This window comes from Lemur catta, chromosome 24 (genome assembly GCF_020740605.2).
Source record: "Lemur catta isolate mLemCat1 chromosome 24, mLemCat1.pri, whole genome shotgun sequence".
NCBI classification, from domain to species: domain Eukaryota; kingdom Metazoa; phylum Chordata; class Mammalia; order Primates; family Lemuridae; genus Lemur; species Lemur catta.
The window spans coordinates 16,413,048-16,425,586 of record NC_059151.1 but is presented as its reverse complement, the minus strand read 5'-3'; the positions used below and the strand labels follow the sequence as shown (position 1 = coordinate 16,425,586).

Genomic DNA, 12,539 nt, shown 5'->3' with positions numbered 1-12,539 from the left:
TCTGGGGGGATTTGGAAGAGAGGTTTTAGCCCCGATTGCATTACCTTTTGATATCTTCAGGACTCATTTTTATCCCTCTGCCGGATTCTAACCTTACTGTGCCACTAAGAACCTTTTTTTTATAATTTCAATGAACTTCGTATTTTGAATAGTTCTAGATTTATAGAAAAGTTCCACAGACAGGACAGAGGCCCCCATATGCCTTTCAGTTTGCCCTGTCAGAGCTCACATCACTGGAGTAGGAACGAACCCGGACTCGGGCGTTACTATTAACTGGCATCTAGCTCCAGGTTTCCTTAGCTTCCACCTCATGTCCTTGTTATGTCCCAGTGTCCCATCCAGACATTACATTACATTTAGCTGTCATGTCTGCTTAGGCCCCTTTCGGCTGTGACAATTTCTCAGACTGTCCTTGTTTTTGATGACCTAGACAGCTAGCTAGCTTTCTCCTTCACCATTCTTTTTAAATTGTGGCCAAAAAACAAAACAACAACAACAACAGCAAAGCCCCCAAATCCCAAACCCATTATTAAGATCCATTTTAAGTTCTGGTGCTGAAATGGCCAAAATGATCAAAAAATATTGCCAGCTGTTATGAGATTTGGGGAGCAACTGGTGTGGGGGGGCTTGAACTTTTTCTAGAGAGAGCTCTGACCACCACAGCTTTGTGCATCCAGGGTTACTATGTTAATTAACGAGAGCTGGAATCTGACCCAAAGACAGAGGAGAGAGGCTCCCAGCATCTCAGCTGTGTGATGTTTCTCTCCATTTTTCATGCTAATCCGGATCCGTACTTCACTTAAGATTCACTTTAATGAACCTATTACAGAGAGATCATGGCTCCCACAAGTCTTCCTCCTAGTCTGAAATCCTATAAAATTTATAAAAACAGTTTTTATCACACTGTCTTGTGTAGCTCAGTAGCTTGAAGCAGGCCAGGTTGGCTTCCCAACCAGATTGTAAGGTCCTTGACACCAAGGGCCAACTTTCTTGCTTCTTTTATACTCTTTGCAACAGTTTTATTATTTTATAGATTGGGCAGACAGGGAAAACAGACAGAGTGACTCGGCTGCACAGAAAATATGCTGAAATGAAACATGGCAATGACGAGTGACGTTCATTTACGTCAGCACAGAAAATCTGCTGAAATGAAACATGGCAATGACGAGTGACGTTCACCAGGGCTGCAGCTGAGGGAGGCAAGGGAAGTGCTTGGCTGCCGTGCAAAATTTAAGGGGACACCAAAGAACTCAGTAATCAAGATAAGTAATAGTTTAATGCAATATTTAAAAAATAAAAGTTATTTCCATGCAAAAGTCTTGATGAACAGAATACCAGAATTTTAAATAAAGACAAGATGTTGTTGTTTGTTTTATGGCCCTGTATCCTTGTCTAAATGACAGTCACTTCTAATCAGTCCGGGGTTCCAGACCTGCGGAGCTGTGTCATCACTCACCAGGTGACGTACAGGCATTGGCCAGAACACGCAAACAGCCTGGGACATGCTGGGCGCTAGACAGTGTTCTGTTCTCTGTACATTTTTCATCAACTTTTTACCTTTGGTTCTAAGTATGTGAGGATGTTCCCATAGCTGCATTTAGAGATGCACATTGTTCCTTTTTGTCAGCTCCATATGACTCCTTATGACATTGAAATTTACGAAGAGCTTTAACATTTATCATTTCATTTAATCCTCTGGGGAAAAAAGTCCTGTGAGTAGATGGTGTCATCTTCATTTTAGAAAAAAAGAAAAAAAACCCTCTTAATCTGGGCCTCAGATTAAGTTACTAACCCAGCAACACTGAGCTGGCCCATGGTGGAGCTGGGAATCCCAACGTGACCTGACCCAGATCCCCGACTCGGGCTGCCTGGGCAGACGCTTTTGTAGACACGACCAAACTCTCTGCTCCTCCCCTCTCAGCTCTGTGCACTCACATCCATCTCTGCTATTTCGCCTCTGCAGGGGATGTGTGCACGCCTGTGTGAGCATGTGTGTACACATACGTGTGCACGTGCATGTGTTCAGAGTACGAGAAGATGTGAAATAAAGAACACAGGTGCCTGTGGCATAATTGCATGAGCATGTGTGTGCAAGTGTGTATGGGTGTGTGTTAGCTTGAGCATGTGTGCACAAGGATATGCTTACATGAGCATATGTGTACACACATGTGCTTGTGTGAGCATGTGTGTACACATGTATGTGTTTGTGTATGAAAAGACATGAAGCAGAGAACAGAAACAGTGCAAAGGAGGGCTGAGGCTGCCGTGGGCCATGGCCGCTCCCCACCTGCCTTCCTTCCCAGGCTTAGGGGGAAGGCTCAGAATCTTGGCACACGACGTAGAAGTTGCCACCGCCAAGGCTGTAAGAACAAAGTAACGTGTTCTTTGGGGAAACTTTGGTTTGCCTTTTCTAAAGTGAGTGCCTGAAAGACCCATGCAAAGGTGCAGCCTGGCTTCTGACTAGTAATGGGACTTTTCTTGGTGTGCATCAGGAACTGTTCCACGGAAGGTAAAACAGTCTCTGAAACGCCATCTCCTCCCCAAACCTCTGCCCAGCATAAAAACCTGAGAAATCTTTACATGGAGGACCACACACTGGCAGCTTTCAGCAGTGTTCCTGGCTAAATATTGTTGTAGCCTGTGTTAGTTTTGACAGGATTAGTCATGGAGTCCTGATATAAGACTCCCAGGATCCCTGTTGGCTGGACAGCCTGTTAAAATATTGTTTTATTTCCTTTGCAGTTTGCAAGCTCACAGAGTCCTGCGAGACTTTTTTAAGTATATTGTTTCTTGGCCAATGTGTTTCAAAACATAGCAGCTCAGACGGGGAGAGAGGCAGCTGCTTTGCCTGAGAGTGTTTGAGGAGATACCCCACAAAGGTAGACGAGAGACTGCCATATGATGTGGGCAGGCCCAGGGGACACCCCACGGGAGCAGGAACTGGTCCTGTGGGTTGGCCTGGGTGTGGTGGCCACTCATTCCTCACGGTGCTAATGTTTATGCATGTGGAGAGCTCAGGACAGGCTCTGCTGGGCAGCCCAGATGGGACGCAGGCCTGTGGTGGAGGAAGGCTGTGAGCAGCCAGGCGGTAGGAGCTTTAGGGAGTGTGGCCCATGCATTTAAGGCAAGTGCCATGAAATGTGGGCCACGGAGCTATTCTGAAGGCTGGAAGCCAGGCTCCAGACATGAGAGTGGGCTCTTCCACCAGCCAGGAGCTACTGTCTCTGTTTCACTTTGTTTTAGCTTGGTCCAAGGACTGTAGGTGAAACTGGTAGGTGGCTGGACAGCTTGTTGGACCTATGGCTATTCTGGGTAATGTCACTTGTTTTGAACTGTACGGTGCCCAGGTTTTGGTGTCCAGGCCTTAGTGAATTTGGTGGAAAAATAATGCCTTTAATAAACTACTATTAGTGAATGGCTACCTCATCCCCTCTGTTTTTGATTTGTTTACTCTTTTAGAAATGGAGTATCCCAGGCTGGCCTCAAGGATCAAGTGATCCTCCCACCTCGGCCTCCGGAGTAGCTGGGACTGTCGCCTTGTGCTGCGGTGCCTGTCTTCTCTCTATTTTTCACACTTCAAATATTTTAGGCTAATTTAAAAGATCACAAAACAATGAGGCCAAAATTTTACAAGTTTTGTGTCATTTTTTTCCTAAATAAAAGTCTGCTAAATCTTGTTACTTTATGGACTTCAGCCTCTGTTATCCTATACACTTTCCTGTATGTTGTCCCAAAAACCTCTTTGTCCTAGGCTACTCTGATTGTGCCATTGCTTGGTTCCCGATTGTCAGAATTCACCGGAGTTCTCAGCGTGAATGAATGCCCGGGACCACGGTAGAACAGGCAATGCAGGCCAGTTAAATGCAAGGACGCATGAAGGGTGTCATGGGAACAGCACGAGTGAGTCCTTCCTCCTGGTTCGTCTGCACCTCTCCCTTTCTCTCTCTGCTCCAGAGGCTGCAAACAGGCTGCTACCATGGGACACCCACCCCACAGCCACGCTGGAGGGCATGCCTTTCCTGACCATCGCTGCCTGTAGGGGCAGGGATGGACTCAGTACCCCACAAAGCTCTCCCGAGTCACCTGGTCTACGATGTTCAAATCCCATAACCCCCAGACTTGGGATATCATTCATCCCAGAGGAGTTTGTGTTTTCTAATGTACATGGTTACATACTGTCTTTTACGTGCATTTTACCTGTCTCTGTCTTAGCAGGTCGATTCCTCAGGGGCAGGAAGACAGTCCTTTGTTTCTTCCGTCCCTCCTCCTGGCTTTTACCAGTGATCTGCAGCTCAAAGGTCCCTGATAAACAGGGTGACTATAGCCTCTTGGGACATTTAGCGTTTTTGTTTGTTTTAAATTTACATCTTAATGGCTTTACTCTTGGAAACATAATTCTGCTTTCTGGAATCAATGGAGCACTTAGCAGTTCTGCTTCCTAGCCAGGCACAGTGGCTCACTCTTGCAATCCCAGCATTTTGAGAGGCCAGGGTGGGAGGATCACCTGAGGCCAGGAGTTCGAGACCAGCCTGGGGAGTAGAGTGAGACCCCTGCCACTACACAGCCTACATGCTAAGTGCAAATGGAAAGTAGTCCCCTACCCTCAGGAACTAAGAGGAATGTTGGTGGCCCTGCCCTGCTTTCTGCTTGCTGTCACCGGACAACCTGTGTCCCCAAAGCTTCCTTTCATCTCTTAAGTAGCTGGCTGTCAAATCTCCATGTCCTCCACACCTTCCCCACGTGAAGGAAGCTCTTAGAGGGATCCTGGGAAAGTGTCCCTGCCAGCGACCAGCCTTCCCCTCTGCTCACTCTCTTCCCGGCTGCTTGGCCTCCCCTGGGCCGTGGTCACTCGCGCTCCGCCCTGGTTTGCTGACGCAGCATGTCAGGGGTGAGTCTGCCGAGGGCCTAAGCTCAGGCCAAATGTTTGAGCCCGGCTGTTCCCAAAGTCCCAGTCCCTGGAGTGAAAACAGAGCGGCAGTGGGGCAGACGGCAGCAGGAGGGAGGGAGGACGGCGCGGACCTTCCGGAAGGGCAGCGAGGGCGCAGGATGCACAAGGCCTCTGGCCGCCCCCCAGAGCCAGCTGAGACGTGGCCGCTGCCAGGGCAGCCTGCATTTCCGGGCAGGAAACAGCGGGGGTCACCTTCCAGCCTCGCCGCCGTGGAACACCAGCCTGTTCGGCCCGCACTGAGCCCAGGGAGGCGGACACCTGGCCAGGGAAGGAAAGGGGGCGCAGGTGTGTGTCTGCAGGTAGCTGCGCAGTGCTGGTTCCAGGATGCTCTTCCCCCCACTGCGCAGGAGCTAAGGGGTGGGGCGGGGCGAGGGGTGCTGGTGCTTAGTGTAGGGACAGGTACCGGGCACCACTCTGCCCCACAGCACGCCACGCAGTGGAGTTTGGGTCTTCAGTAAATGCCCGAATGGAAGGATTTCGCTTTTGCACCACCCCGCACGCGGTGTCAGTGCTCTAATGAGGTCAACCCGGCTGGGCCCCTTCCTGCAGGGGGTGGGGGTGGGGGGGCAGTCGTGTGTGGGGAGACGGGTTGCAGGCTTGGGGGCGGCGCGGACTGGGAGTGTTGGAGCAGGAGTCGGGAGGGACCGGCAGCCACACCCCCGAGCTCTGGCTTGAGCTCCTTCCTGGACTGTTAACTCAGGTATTGATCCGGTCCCCATTCCCTGGGGCCAGCCACTTTGTAGGCACCGAGGGCAACAGAATGAGCAGGAAAATGCCAGCCCTCTCACTCAGGGCTTGCAACTTTTTTGATCATAATCCACAGTAAAATGTAAAAAATACATTTTTCATGGTGATCCAGCACACACACACACACACACACAGTCACACACGGAAACACAAACACACACAGACTCACACAGACACAAACACACTCACACACACAGAAACACACATTCACACACAGAGACACACGGAGGAAACAAAAGTTGTACAAAACAGGCCGATCCATACTATCAATATGTGCGATGCATCCTATTTTGTTCTATTCTCTTCTTTTTCTTTCCTTAAACGCTGACCACAGCTCACTGCAGCGATTTCCTGATGGACTAAGGGCCGAGGAGCAGTGCGAGGAGGCTGCGGAGCCGCACGGGGGAACCGGCTGAGAACCGGGCGGCCGCGTGTGCGGCTCTGAGCTCTGCGGCAGGGGTTTCTCCCGAGCCGGGAGCTGCGGCTGGGGGGCCTGAGGGGGGGAACCTGGATCAGCCGGAGCAGGGGACGAAGGGTGGCCCGGGCCATTCGGCAGAGGAGGTCGGGCTGAGCCCGGAGAAGAGGCTGGAGGCGGCCGGGAAGACGCCGCGGCGGGAGCGCGTTTGCGAGCTGAGGGTGACGCTGTGTCGCTCCACGCTGTGTCGCTCCACGCTGTGACCCACGGCGCATCTTGGCCTTCTCCAGCCCTCGGCTTTGGCGTTTGTGGAGTGTTTCTTATTTGGGCTGCGTGTAGGAGGAGTGAATATTCACACACGGATCATTATATTGTACGTAACATGCACTGCGCATCGGCCCTCCAGCTGGTGTCCAGCTACACAGTCCCGCACCGCGTGAAAACATTCTGTCAAGGCAGACCACACATATGACAGTGGTCCCCAAGGTCAAAACGGAGATGAATGATTTCTGTGGCCTAGTGACGCAGTGGCGGTGGAGCGTGACACATTAGTCCAACACTGCCAGGGCTATGAAAGCAAAGCGCATGCAATACGCTCGGTGTGCGACACTTGATAAAAATAAACAACTAGGTTACTGGTTTGTACATTTATTAACCTTTTATTTTTTTTTTAGAGTATGCTCATTTTGCTCACATAAAAAAAGTAAATGTAACACAGCCCCGGGCAGGTCCTCCAGGAAGCATCCAGAAGGCATTGCTGTCACAGGGCGGCAGCCCCAGGCCTGCTGTCGGCCCTGAAGACCTTCCGGAGGGACGAGGTGTGGAGTGGACGGCAGTGATATCGATGATCCTGACCCTGTGTAGGCCTACTGTGTGTTTGTGTCTTAGTTTTTAAACAAAAAGTTTAAAAAGTAAAAAAAAAAAAGTTAAAAATAAAAAAGCTTATAGCATAAGGATGTAAAGAAAGAAACTCTTTGTATAGCTGTACAACGTGTGTTTTAAACTAAGTACTATTACAAAACAGTCAAAAGTTAAAAAAATTAAAACAAAATAAAAATGTTACAGTAAGCTAATGTTAATATATTATTGAAAAAATAAATTTTTTTTTATAAATTTAGTGTAGCCTAAGTGTGCAGTGTTTCCATAAAGTCTACAGACTTTATAAACACTAGGAACGTCCTAGGCCTCCCCTTCACCCAACACTCACTCACTGGCTCAACCAGAGCGATTTCTAGTCTCGGGAGCTCCATTCATGGTCAGTGCCCTACACAAGTGTCCATTTTTCATCTTTAGTGCTGTATTTTCACCATATCTTTTCTAAGTTTAGATATGTTTAGATGCACAAACACTTACCATTGTGTTACAGTTGCCTACAGTGTTCAGTACAGTCACATGCTGTGCAGCTTTGCAGCCCGGGAGCAATCAGCTGTCCATGTAGCCTAGGTTTGGAGTAGGCTGCACCATCTGGGTTTGTGTAAGTAACTCTGTAATGTTTGCACAGCAATGAAATCACCTAAAAAAAAGCACTTCTCAGAACATAACCCCATCATTGCCCGATGCCTGACTGTGTCAAGCTGTACATGGAGTGGTTCGTGTTGTACACTGTGTGGTGCATTGTCCCTCAGACTGCATATTGTAAGTTGTATAATGAGCGCATTGATTCGGATGTACTTGATCTGCTCAAATGCACTGATGTTATATAATAATCATACTATATTGATTTTGTTATCACCGTCACCATTAAAAAGTAGCTGAGGAAGAACCACCCCCCAAGCCATCCTGCCTGCTAAAACCATCTGTCCACCTTTGTCTTGGTGGACAGGGGTCTTGCGTGAGTTCCTGTTAGGGATGAGGGCCCATCTGCCCTGAGATCAGGATCAGGTGGGTTCTGAATGTGTCCTGAGGCCGTCCCAACCCTGGGAAAGGGGGCATTGCTCGCTCTGCAGGGGGTAGCCAGGCAAGGCAGCCTCCAAGTCCAGGGGAGCAAGCCACTCCTTCTCTGGGGGCTGCGGGGGAGAAGTAGGCGGTGCATCTGGAGAAGGCGACAGCAGGCACCCCCCGGGGTGACCCAGCTCTCCCCTAGCCCTGCCTGCTCTCCCTCTGGACTCCCTGTCTCAGGGATGGCTTCTCTCCCCTGCCCCCACCAGGCCATGGCTCCCTTGTCCTCACGGAGCACTCAATGTCTCCATGCCACTCATCTAGCACTGTTCATACTAACTATCCTCATTGACTGGATTGTCGGGTGCTTTAGGGCAGGGCAGTGAGGTTTGCACCTGTCTCTGTTCGAGTATGCGGCCCCAGCAGGAGGCAGCTCCTCACAGGCCCTCCTGTTTCAGTAAATTGGTAAATTAAAAACCATGCACAAGGTGTGTTGTGCCAGTGGCTCCAAGCAAGGCAACAAACAGCAATGACATATGCCCATTATAGGCAAGACAGAGAGCACCAAGGAAGGGCACAGTGAAGGCTTGCCTTTCCCAGGTCAGGTGCTGTGGGAAGACAGCCGGTGCGAGGACCCAGCTGGGGTAGTTGGCGCTCACGAGACACGCTTGCTGTCCTCCAGGCAACGCATAACACAGGCAATGGCGTAGTTACTTCCTTTCTGATTTCCTTAAGCTGTTTTTGTTTTATTCCCAAACATGACATCTCTTGTCTCCCTTTCTCATGGAGTTAGTTAAAAACAACAACAGCAGCAATAGATAGTAAAGAGAATACTAAAGAGGTAGGTGTTTGCCCCAGGCTATGAAAATTAAGTTGGGAAGAAAGAGTAGTACTGTTAGTATCAGTAGTTGTCAGGGAGAGCTATCACTAGAACAGCTCTCACAAAATCTCCACTTCTCAAAACAGCCCTGCAGTGTAGACATTATCCCCATTTTAAAGGGGAGGAAGTGCCAGCTCAGAGAAACTACCCTCACAGGCTGGGAGACGTCCACACTGATCAAGGGGTGGGGGCTTAGCACACCCCCACGTGCCTACAAGCACACACTAGCTGACGTGGACTCTGGAAATGTAATTCAGTTTAAGGTTAGCATATGCAAAAAATTATCAAGATAGCAAAATGCTACCAGTGCTGCAAAAAAAAAAAAAAAAAAAAATACATTGGATGTAATACATGTTCAATCCGAATCAAAGCCACTTTTTCTTCATCTGCTGTTTTACAGGATCGGATTTAGCCAGGACTTCACCTTGGAGTGACCTGCTCCACTCATGAAGCAGAGCTGCGCTGCGGAGGCAGGGGGTGGGGAGTGGAGGGCCTGTCTCCTGTGTCAACGCACCTGCCACTCCAGGCCCTGAGGACAGGTGAGCCCAGCCTCTGTAAGATCTCACTGGCCTCCAGGATTTAAGAGCACCAAGGAGGGGCCAGGGGACCAGGGGGACTTTGGAAGTCTCAAGACAAAGAGACGCTCACAGCTCCGGCCAGGTGAGAGTGGAACCAGGCTCCCCTGCTGGGTTCAGGCCCCTCGTGCTCTGCTGAGGCGTGGGAGCACAGGTGACTCTGAGGCTGAGCGGAGAGGAGTGAAAGAAGGAAATGTGGCCCCCACGGATCCTGCCAGGGGGTGGGAGAGGCTTCTGTGCACAAGCCTAGGAAAGAAAGAATATGGGAAACAGGTTCCAACATGTGCTCTGATGGGGACTCAGCACTCAGCGTATGGTGCCACCAACATCTATTTGTCATCTACCACGTGCCAGGGCCTGCGCCAGCTGCTGGGAGCACAATGGTGTATAAGTTGGTCCCTGCTCTCCAATCAGAGAGACAGATACACGACTAAACATGATTTGCTATCTGCTAAGATAGCGCCACGCAGAAGGGGGTACAGGTGACCAGAAGAGGAATTCTTAGCCCAATCCAGAGGATTCTTAGAGGAAACGACTCATGAAGTGAATCTCAAAAGACTGGCAAAGGCCGACCGAGCAGAGACAGTGGAAAGAGCACCCCAGGCGTGGGGCCGGGTCTGAGCAAAGGCCCGGGCAGCACACGGGGAGAGGCGTCTCGGCCGCTTGGGCTGCCACAGCAAAGAACCGCAGACTGGACGAGTCGCCCGCAGAGACGCGTTGTCTCCCAGTCCTGGAGGCCAGCAGTCTGGGATCCAGGTGCCTGCAGGTGGGTCTCATCTGAGGCCTCTCTCTTTGGCTTACAGCTGTCATCCCTCTGTGTGTGTCTGTGTCCTCAGCGCCTCTTATAGGGACACCAGGCACACCGGATTAGGGCCCATCACCAAGGCCTCATTTTGACTTCATCACCTCCTCAAAGTCCCTGTCTCCAAATACAGATCACATCCCGAGGTACTGAGAGTTAGGGCTACAACACACAAATTTTGGGGAGGGGGACACAATTTAGCCCACGACAGTGGGGAAGTACAGGCGGCCGGTGCCCCCAGGGGAGCTCAGGTCAGCAGCTCAAGGGACATGCAGAGAGCTCTGACTTTGCTCTGCGGATGGCAGGGCTTTGAGGGTCACAGAGCCGCAAACTCAGCTCTTGCACTGGGCAGCTGTTGAACTTGGGCGTGCTGCTTCACCTCGGAGCCATAGCTCTCCCGTTTGTAAAACTGGAGTAAAACTGTCTACCTCATTGGGTTTGCCGTAAAAATTAAAAGGAAATGTTTCTAAAGCCATCGCACAGCGTGTGACAAGCGATGGGCATGCCGGGTGGCAAATGTGAGGAGAGTGCAGGTTAACAGGCCCAGCATCCAGGGGGCTGTGCAGACGTGACAGCCACTCCCCAGGCGGAAGAGCGGACCTGCCTGGCCCGAGCCAGGGTCCTTGTGTGCGGCGGCTCCGCCTGGGCGGCCCGCGTGGCCGCTCCAGAGCCGCCCTGTGACAGCGCAGACCCGGGACCCGCCGGGCGTGACTCGGCCCGCACCTGCGGGGAAGCGGCTTCCGGACGTGAAGGGCGGAAGCACGGAGGGAGGCGTGTGGCTCTCACTGTCCCTGCTTGTCACGCGAGTCAGGGAAGAAGGAGGACTCCCCAGGGGCGGAGCGGGTCGCCCTCGCTGTGCCGCCGTCTCCGCAACACCCGCAGTCCAGCGGGGCGAGAACCGAGAGTCCCCGCGACAGTCAGCCGTCCGCTGTCGCCGGGCGGCGGCTCCCCGGGACCCGGCCGTGTGGAGAGTGTGCCACACGCCGCCTGATTATTTGGGGGATTGAGGGATTGTGCGGGACCAAGCTTGTCTCCTTCCAGAAATTTAATGAGAAAAATATTACAATTAGTCAAGCCTGCAGGGCCACCAGCTGACCCGGCGCCTGGGGGTCTTTAATTAAGCTACAGCGATGAGACCCCCCCCCACCAGGTGTCCCCCACAGAGTCGTGACCAGATGAGTTCATTCGCCTTGAGTCTTTAACCTGAGAGGGCCATTAGCTCTCCAGGAAACGATCTGAATGTGAACCGGTCGCCTTTTACTGGGAAAAGGGACGCTCCGTCCCGTTGCCACCCAGCTCGGGCGGGACAGCGGTCGTGAGTCCAGTGGCCGTTTCTCCAGGGTGGGCGGCACAGTGGGGGGAGTTCACAGGCAGCGTCAGTCCTTTCTTCTCTTCTCAAAAAATTCGGGGTCTCCCAGCCACGCCCCCACAGGGCTCCCCATGCGCGCGCGCGCACTCTGACCTTCTAGAGCTCACCTTCCCGGGGGAGGGGTCATGGGGCCTGTCGCTGCCATCACAGCCTCCCTGAGAAGTGGCGCCAGCCTAGCACCGGGGCCTCTGAAAGCAAAGGGCCTGCGGAGCCGCTCCCTGCCGTTCGCCCTCGCGGCTCACAAGGACAACGGTCGCTAAAACGCGGATTCATAGTAGACGCGGGACCGGGCAGATTGACTGTGCGGGACCAGACGCCTGTGCCGCCGGTGTTGGCTGCAAACCACAGACGGATGCACACTTTTCATGTCACGCCCAGCGTGGTGCTGGCTTAGCGATGCTTCATAAGCATGAGTCCGGGAGCTTTTGTGTGGAAGGAACAAAATGGCCTTTTTTGAAAAATGATATTCTGCACCTCAGACTTACCAAATCTAGACTGTCCACCCCTCCCTCAGCTTGTCCTCGGTCGGGCATTTACTGCTTCCTGTTCCTGGCTCTGAAGAGGCCTTGCTGTGCCCGTCCGGAGTCCGGGCGGGCGGTGCTGAGGAGGGGCAGCCTCACGCCATCCAGTGTGGCCAAGAGCCCTCAGAGACAGGGCGCCGCTGTCGCCAGGCGGTGAGGCGGCAAGGGAGGCTGCCCGGGGGAGCAGCCCTGGCTGCGCAGCCACACGGGCTGCTGAAGACTGGATCCACTCCGACTTCCTCACTCAAGCAGAACTGAAATATTTCCACAACATGCTCATGCTCCAAGGCCAAAACTGTGCCGGGCCCTGTGGAAATATAAAGATGAATCTAGTTTCTGATCTTCAGCCGAGAGACAGAGACACCAGATGCGGGCGGAGGACACAGAAGCAGCCGCAGCTGCCT

The 12,539-nt window shown here is 52.0% G+C and overlaps 1 long non-coding RNA gene across 1 annotated transcript; it reads right to left on the bottom strand.

Moving 5' to 3' along the window:
* Positions 1-6,833: 6,833 nt before the first annotated feature.
* LOC123627221 lies at positions 6,834-12,242 on the bottom strand. Its single transcript, XR_006731192.1, has 3 exons — positions 12,100-12,242; positions 7,464-7,623; positions 6,834-6,993 (listed from the first exon to the last, which is right to left on the bottom strand). It is a non-coding gene; the product is annotated as an uncharacterized LOC123627221 (long non-coding RNA).
* Positions 12,243-12,539: the final 297 nt, after the last annotated feature.